We start from the raw sequence: 8,964 nt of genomic DNA, 5'->3' as shown, positions 1-8,964 counted from the left end.
GCTTGTTACTAAAATAAAGGGTAAAAAAAATAAAAAGAGTTTTTGGTGGGTAAAAAGGGTTTTGGGTTAAGAAATGAAAAGGTTTAGGCTCAAAGGGGTTAACTAGGGGGAGTTTTTGGGTAGGTAAAAGAAAAATAAAAATAATGGTTTTGAAAGAAAAAGGGTTAGTCCTAATGCCTCCATCATTTACTTACTTTGGTTTAAGTTGGTAAGGACCGGGAATGAATTGTCGTGGCAAGTTCTAGAGTCGTAAGAACCAAGCGGCTATTCACACAAGAAACGAAAAGTGAGCATTTAGCGTAAAGATGTATATTTGTATGCTCAATAAAGGCTCAAAACTCACTTTTGTGGGAATCGGTTTTTCTATGTGATCAAGTATATATAATCGATTTTTAACTAAGCTTGTCATGCCATTTCATAATTTTCTTATGTTGGTTCTTTTCATCACGACGCTATCGGTTGTAAATTTGTAAAAATATAACCTTGTTAGTCTTAGAATTCCCAACTTAAACTTTAGACAAGTAAAAAAATGAAAATCTTTGAAAAAAAATGGGGTGATTAGCGGTTCCAATAGAGTTTTGTGTAAGGCTTGTTATTAGGACTTGCAAAATTCAAGGTTTTAGCATCCCCCCCCCCCACACTTAAATTACACATTGTCCTCAATGTGTCCTAAAAATAAATTTTTAGGTTGATTGAATGTGTAACATGGTGTTAAAAGCAAAAATTTATGTTACTGGCAGTCTGGACACGGCCCCGTGGGGACCGGGCACGGCCCCGTGTTCAGGTGCCAGTAACGAAAATTAAAGAAAAGAAACAGAAGCCTGGACATGGGGGCGTGTCTGGTGAACACGGCCCGTGTCCAGTTACCTGAACTGGGCATTTTCCTGCAGGGTGTTCAGCACGGGGCCGTGTGGGCTGGGCACGGCCCGTGCTGAACCTACTGTAATGGAGAAATTGATGTTGGATGGCCTTGTTCTTGTGCATGGGGCCATGTTTCTTGTTTCCCTTATCCTTTACCACCATGAGTGTGTTTTATTCCTGCAAATTAAAACTAAAAGACTAAACTAAGGATGGTTCCGTGGAATGCCTCCGTGGTGCGCCACGTTTATAAGGGTACTTAGTTAGACCCAAGGTGAGGTTATATATTTTCTGAGTGGGATGTTTTGCATCCCATGTTGCACCGTCGGAGAGCAGCATCCAAACTCGAATCAATAACCTTCATATAGTTGACCGGGTCATTGTCCTCTATTCTCTTCCCAACCCCAAATTTTACCTCCTCATCCCCGTACCTTAAGGTGAGCGTTCCGTCATTCATGTCTACCACTGCCTGTGCGGTGGCGAGAAATGGTCTCCCTAGTATGAGGGGGACTTCGGTGTCTTATTCCATATCAAGTATGACAAAGTCGGCCGCGTAGACAAATTTGTTTACCTTGACTAGGAGATTTTCGATGACACCTTGCGGGAATTTGACGGATCGATCAGCAAGTTGTATGCTCATTTTTGTAGGACTTGTTGTTCCTAGGCCGAGTCTTTTGAACATTTATGAGGGCATGAGGTTAATGCTAGCCCCAAGGTCGGCTAGTGTATTACGAACGAGGGAGTCCCCGATCGAGCAAGGAATCGTGAAGCTTCCGGGATCGATTTTCTTTTGGGGGAGTTTGTTGAGTACGAGGGCAGAGCATTCTTCGCCTAAGTTAACTAATTGCAAAGTTTCAATTTTCCTTTTATGAGTGAGGAAGTCCCTCATGAACTTAGAATATTTGGGCATTTGGGTTTGGACATCAATAAAAGGAATATTGACATGCAATTGTTTTAGTAGACTTTCGAATTTTGCGAATTGCTCATTGGTCTTTTGACGAATTAACCTACTGGGGTACGGAACCCGAGGAGCCTTGGTAGGCTCTGGTGATGGAGGGGAACCCTTCTCTTGTAGAGGCGGCGGTATAGTCTCCTCGGTAGGCGGTGGCACCTCCGTAGGACCCACGGTGCGGTTTCGTAATGTGATGAGATAAACTTGCGCTTTTGGGTTTGTTTCGGTATTGCTTGGTAATGCGCCTTGTGGTCTCTCGGAAAAATTTTGGGCTAGTTGACTTATTTGTTTTTCTATGTTTTGAATACTAGCTTGTTGATTTCTAAAATTTGATTCTAATTGTAAAAACCTTTCCGAGTTTTTCTTTTCAGTGTCGGAGATGAGGCGAGATATAGTATCTTCAAGCCTTTCTCGTCCACCTTGTTGTTGAGGGAAATTTTGTGACTCATTTCTTGGTTGTTGAAAGTTTGTTCGTTGGTTTTGTTGGTTACTACTATTGCCGGGTTCTCTCCAACCAAGGTTAGGGTGATTTCGCCATTCTTGGTTGTAGGTGCCCGTTGGAGGACCCGACGGCCTAGGTCTATTATCAATGTAGCTTACCGACTCTTGTTGATCGTCTGTTTCTTTCATACAACTCTAATTTTCATGTGGCCCACCACACCCTTCACAAGCCATAACCGAGACTGTTTTTGTCATTTCCAATTTTATTTCGAAGAAAGGGCCTCGATTTGGGCTTGTAAAGAAGTGCTTTCATCAACCTTATGGGCGCCTGGGGCAATAGATTTATTGCCTCGGGGAGTGTGCCACTGAAAATTGGTTTGAGCAATTTCCTCAATTTGATTATATATTTCATGCGGGCGGCGATTACCTAAAAGTCCCCCGGAGCTAGAGTCAAGTGTCTGCCTTGTGTGTGGCAACAACCCATTATAGAAAGTGGATACTTGTTGCCATATCGCAAGGCCGTGATGTGGACACTTTTGCAATAGCTCCTTTAATCTTTCCCAAGTTTCATATAAGGATTCCCCGTCCTCTTGTGAATATGTATTAATTTCAGTCATTAATTTAGCCGTTTTAGCGGGAGGGAAATACTTATATAAAATTTTTTGGGCTAGTTCATCCCAGGTGTTTACCGATCCAGCTGGGAGGGCGTTAAGCCAAGCTTTTGCTCGGTCTTTTAGTGAAAAAGGAAACATTCGGAGGCGGATGGCATCATCTGATGCTCCATTGATCCGAAAAGTATCACATATTTCTAAGAAATTAGTAATATGTAGATGGGGATCCTCATCCGTAAGCCCATGAAAGGTTGCGGAGTTTTGGAGCATTTGTATCAAATGCGGCCGAAGTTCGAAGTTATTGGCTTCAACATTCGGTGCATTGATAGCGGCGCCGAGATTACCTACGATAGGTCGTAGATAATCCATGAGGGTACGTTGGTCCGCCATTGGAAGTGGATTTCCCGAAACCTTCTCTTGGTTTTTGGCTTTTAGTCTTTTTCTGAGAAAGCGTTCAGGTTCTTCTAAAGGTTCTTTTATGTCCTTATTAGAACTGGAGCTCATACACTACGTAGGGGTGGCGTCTGGTTCCAAGTCCTGCAATAAAAACAAAAAAGAATGCTGGTCAGAAGGTTCACCACGGCCCCGTGCTCAGTGACCACGGCCCGTGGTCGGAGTTACAGTGATTGTTTTCCAGATCCCAGTTACTGGAGAGTTGGACACGGCCCCGTGTTGCACCGACACGGCCCCGTGGTCAGCCTTCTGTAACTTGGAAAACTAAAAGCTGCCAGTAACAACGCTGGGCACGGCCCGTGTCCGACCAGGCACGGCCCGTGCTGAGCTCTGCAGAAGCTGAAAAACTAAGAAAATCCTAAAAAATTAAAAAGAAAAATAAAAATATGATTAGGCCGTTGATTCCTAACTTTCTTAAAATCCTTGTGTCCCCGGCAACGGCGCCAAAAACTTGATGCGTGCAAGGGTGTATATGTTTTAGATGTATATTTTAAGCCCTTTTTACACTTTTAGCCAAGTTTTAAATTTATAAAACACGATATTTACTAACACTAAACACACATATGGGCAAGTGCACCCATCGTGGACGTAGTATAGTGTTGGTAAGATACCGAGGTCGTCCAAGGACACAAGAGCTTTTAGTACCGGTTTATCCTCAACGTCTAACCAAATCAAAATGTTAGAAAAGATTTTTAAACTAAGAAAATAAAACTAACTAAATGCTGAAAAAATAACAATAAAAACAGATAGACAAGATGAATCACTTGGATCCGACTCGTGTATTAGTATAACCTTTGATTATTTTCGCACTTTTGCACTTGTTTAAGAGATTATCTTAGTTATTGTAGTAGGCCCCTCTTTTGAAGGCGACGTTACCCTCAACCCAGTAGTTTGAGTCAGCAAGGATACAATCCTAAAGGGTCGGATTATTGAAAGATAATGAATTAAGTTATTAATGCAAATTATGGTAGGCCCCTCTTTTGGAGGTGACGTTACCCTCGACTAAGTAGTTTGAGTCAGCAGGGATACAGTCCTAAATAGCCGGGTTATAGTATTAATAGTAGTTAACTTATGAGGGGGTCAAAGAGTTTGGATCCCCGCCATCCAATACCTATGGGTATTGAAGGAGATCCTACTAAATTTGACCCAGGTCCCTTGCAGGACCTCTAAACGCTGAACAAGGGCAAGACCCTTACCAAACCGTTCCCTTAACCCCCGACCAGGTAGCCAACATACCTCCATATAGACCGTAGATATATGAATGGTGAAAATCTTTTATTTTATATAGACAGTAAAATAATGCCAAGACACCACGGACAAACGATAAGGAAGAATCACCTTCAACGTAAGCAACTAGTTATTAAAGTCATTAATACAAAACCAAATAAAAAGTGCAAAAGATTAAAAATAAAAAGTATTATACTAAACACTTGTCTTCACCAAGTGATGTAAGGGACTTAGGCAAACATGGCCTTGATTGTCAAGAACTCTTACGATCAATCTTGGATCCCGAGACGACTCACACACTCTATGATGGACAATGGATGATGGTGGTGGATGATGGTGTTGTGATGGTGGTGGGTGGTGGATGAAGTGTGAGAGAGGTGGTGTGACAAGGGATGAGTTGCAATGAAGCCAAGCACTCCTATTTATAGGCTGAACAGAAGTCTGGGCACGGCCCCGTGTCCGCTGCACACGGCCCCGTGCCCGTCTGACAATCTCTCTCTTCATTAATTGTAATTCGCAATTACAATTAATGCGCCTGTAGTACTTTCGCCACGCCCCTGTGTTCACTGGGCACGGCCCCGTGGTGGGCAATAGAAACTTCTGTAGGTTTGTCTTTTCTGCTGCTTCTTGGGCACGGCCCCGTGCTGGCTGAGCACGCGTGTTCAGTCTTCTGCCTTCTCTGTTTTGCTTGGGAGGATGCTGTCGAGGGGTCGGGCAATCCACTTATGTTCCTTTTCTTGTATTTATGTTAGATTTAGCTGTCTTTTTGCTTCTTTTGTTAATTTGAGCTCATTTAATCCTGAAAATACAAAAGGAAGACAAAACACTCTTTTTCCAACATTAGTACTTAAAAAAGGTTAGTTTTATGCCTCATTTGATGTAATTTATATGTTGCATTTTACACACATCATTGTCACAACCCCTGATCCCATCCTGGGAGCGGGGGCCGTGAGCCAGTTTCGGTGGTATCCTATTATTGTCTAATTTGGCAGCGGAATCTTTCATCAGGACCGTAGTTAGGAAATATTTTATCAGAGTAAAATATCACACTTTTATAATATTAAACACATGGGTAAAACCAAGTTTTAGTACACACATTTTTCATAGGAATATACCCTATTTTTATTTAAGAAAAACATCTATTTCTTTTAGATAACTTTATTGCCACTTTTTCAAGCCTTCAGTGCTGTCCAGCTGGCTTCTATTTGGCTTTCACATATTGTTACCTGAAACGCGTTTAAAAACATTTTGTCAGTGGGAAATACTGTTTAACCAAGTTTTAATAAAAACCATTGTACAATATTGAGGGCGCATCCGCAATTACATTTGTTTCCAAGTCATATCAATTACCACCACACGGTACTGTCGTTCCGACTTATGGTCATGTTACTCCTCGCAAGGTAGTAACAAATTTTGTATACAAAACCCCAAATTTACCGACTGTAATTGTATCCTTACAAATACTTAATAACTGTTTAATGTATAATTAATTAAGTGAGGTTTTGTAAAAACAGTTAACAAAAAGAGGATTACTCACATTGATGTCTTAGATTATCCGTAAGGGTTTCCTGATGACAATCTATAAATTACACAAATGCATGCGTGTTAGTATAATAACCCATTTTAACATTAGTAATACCCTCCCCGAGATGGCATTCCAACGACTACGTCTGGCAGAACCACGACAGCCGTTACGGAACCCTAGATCAATCGGGCAGAGTATCTAATATGTCTCCAGGGGTTATGATACTTGCATCGGAGTAGAACCTCGCTATTTAGGGGGTATAATACCCGAAAATTACTTATACTACGTAGAAATTCGTTGAGAAAGAAAATATTTGAGCGAACTAACTGAATTGCCGAGGCCCTCTATGTATAGTGCTGGTTTTCAGGTTTCTCGCGGCCCGCGTAAATGTAAGCTTAGGCTTACACGGCCTGCGTAGTAGGGGAATAGAGCTGTAGGTGATCTGGGTCATCAATAGGTTCAACACGCGTTACGCTACGTGTCAACACCGGGGATAACTTGATCCTTTAGTTGACGTGGCCCGCGTAGGTGTAGCCAAAGGGCTACGCGGCCCACGAGCGCACCAAATTTCATTTTTTTAATTATTATTGATAATATTTAGGGTATTCGGGGCCCTTTTTCGCATATGGGGTGTTTTTAGGGACATATTGGGATATTTTAAAATATATTAGGGTGTCGGAAAAATTATGAGGGTGTCGGTTTACGTTAGGGTTGTTATATCTGTCACACCATGGCTTTGCGGAAGCGTGGTTAATTTGGTGTGACTTCTTAATACCATAGCTTAATCATAACAAAGCTATATGAAATAAAATCATGCAAGATCATCCATTCGATTACGTTTTAAAAACCAAATACAATACCATTGTTTTAACGGAAATACATCCTAACGACGTAAACATTGTTCAACAAACACAATAATAACATAAACACAGTTTAAGGACTGCGACTTGTCCAGGAAAGAGTCAGATTCCCTAAACCCGGATGACCTCGTAACTAGTGCAGCGGGAAAACGTGTCATACCGCGCCAGATCCTTTAATTCCCTAAAATACATGTAAGTTGAAAAATCAACAATAATGTTGAGCGAGTTCATGTGTAAGTGAGTAAATAAACCTTTGTATGTATAAAAATCCTGGTATGTAGCAAATAAGGAAAAAGAGATCACCAATGGTTTGCAAGGCCATTGATATGTGTGAAATGCAAGTAGGAAGGCTCAAACCTAGCAGATTTATGCGTTGGGTACAAAGTCACCCCGAGGTCCGTTATGTTGGGCCTGGGGCTGGGCTCGCTACACCCAGATAGATCTACCGCTCCTGCCCCTCGGTCCTATCCTTAGGATTAATGACCTCAAGTTTCCGCCTACCCATTCACATGATCTAAGTAATAACCCTCCTTACGCTAACCATACCATGTAAGAAATATTCGTAATCATAGTAACATGTATTTCACCCCCGCAGTTTAGAAAACTGAAAACAGTTAAGAGAAAAGGGGGACATGAACTCACTGCGGTGCGTCTCTACCAAGTATGTCTCCAAGTCAAGCAGCTGTGCAACGACCTACACGTACTAACTCTATTAGACGGACGGCCGTGCCTTAGCTTTATGGTTTAAGTTTTGGGAAATAGTTAGACAACTATTTCGTGTTTACATTCTGTGCATACTTGGTAATTATTTTCCTTCCCAAGGATGGGGGATTTAATACATGTGTGTTCGAAATATATTATTAAGTCTCACTTAACATATATCTTATTTCTAACTTCAAAATATAAATATTTTTCTCAAAAATATTATATTTTTATTTCACATAATTTTTCCAAAATAATACTTTAACAAAAATACGCGTTCATAAATACTTCCTTAAAGTGCGTAAGGTACGTTTTAACGATCAAGTGGTAATAATAATTACCGGTGTAACTTATATGTTTATCATGAAAGCGTTTGTATTATTTTGGATTCGTTAACATTTGATAATATCATTTTTACCCTAAAAATAATATTTAAGTTTCTTCACAAATAATTAACAAGTAACGTTGTGAAAAGTATATTTACTAAATATATTCATCACGTTTAAATTTTGTGAAAATCCCACCTCCGATATTTTGTAAATAAAGTCGTGGCGAAACTTATATTTTGAAAACATGTCGAAAAGTATTTCTAACACTTATAGTGAAAATAATTCTAAGTGTTAGGTTTTTGGAAAAAATTTCGCCAGAGTTTCCTCTGTAACTGGAGGTGGCCACGCTTTCAAGCGTATCATTTTCTTTTATAAATCAAATCAACCATTTTTCTTATTTAACCCAAAACAATATTCAACACATCAACTAGTCCATAAACATGTAAATCGCAAAGATTACATGAACTTGTGATTTACTAAAAAATACGAGTAAATCCCATTATATTTAGTGGATCTTCATATAAATTAGTCCGGTTTCGTAAAAAACCCCGTTTTTATAGAAATTCCGTCTTTACATCTTCTTGTAAATTTTACGAATATAGTTATTTTGTCGAAACTTTGTGCTTCACAAGTGTTTACACACTTGTGTTTTCTAAAAATCATTCTTGTTAGTGTAAGATCCGTCTTTAGAAAACATAATTTCTTTGACACTTGGTCCTTTGAAAATACCACTTGTAGATCTGTAGATCTACTAGTTTTAAACACTATTTCATAAGTAAAAACGTTTTTACAAAAGTTCATGATTCGTGTGTGGTAGAGTTTCATCCTTTAACCCTTGTTACTTCCAAAACAACCTTATGCATGATCCAAGATCATGACCAATCCGGGTTAAACGATGATCCGAGCTACCACAACATAGATCGGGCCTAAATAACTACACAAATCAAATACTACAAGATTTACACAACATATAAGCTTTTAACCATCATTACAAGCATTTTTAGTA

The 8,964-nt window shown here is 40.0% G+C and overlaps 1 non-coding gene across 1 annotated transcript; it reads left to right on the top strand.

Moving 5' to 3' along the window:
- The first annotated feature begins 2,767 nt into the window (after positions 1-2,767).
- Positions 2,768-2,874, top strand: LOC118481492. Its single transcript, XR_004865701.1, has one exon. It is a non-coding gene; the product is annotated as a small nucleolar RNA R71 (small nucleolar RNA).
- The last annotated feature ends 6,090 nt before the right edge of the window (positions 2,875-8,964 follow it).

The sequence above is a fragment of the Helianthus annuus genome, chromosome 8 (genome assembly GCF_002127325.2).
Source record: "Helianthus annuus cultivar XRQ/B chromosome 8, HanXRQr2.0-SUNRISE, whole genome shotgun sequence".
Lineage (NCBI taxonomy): Eukaryota > Viridiplantae > Streptophyta > Magnoliopsida > Asterales > Asteraceae > Helianthus > Helianthus annuus.
The sequence above is the reverse complement of the archived record's forward strand: the minus strand, read 5'-3'. Positions and strand labels throughout refer to the sequence as shown.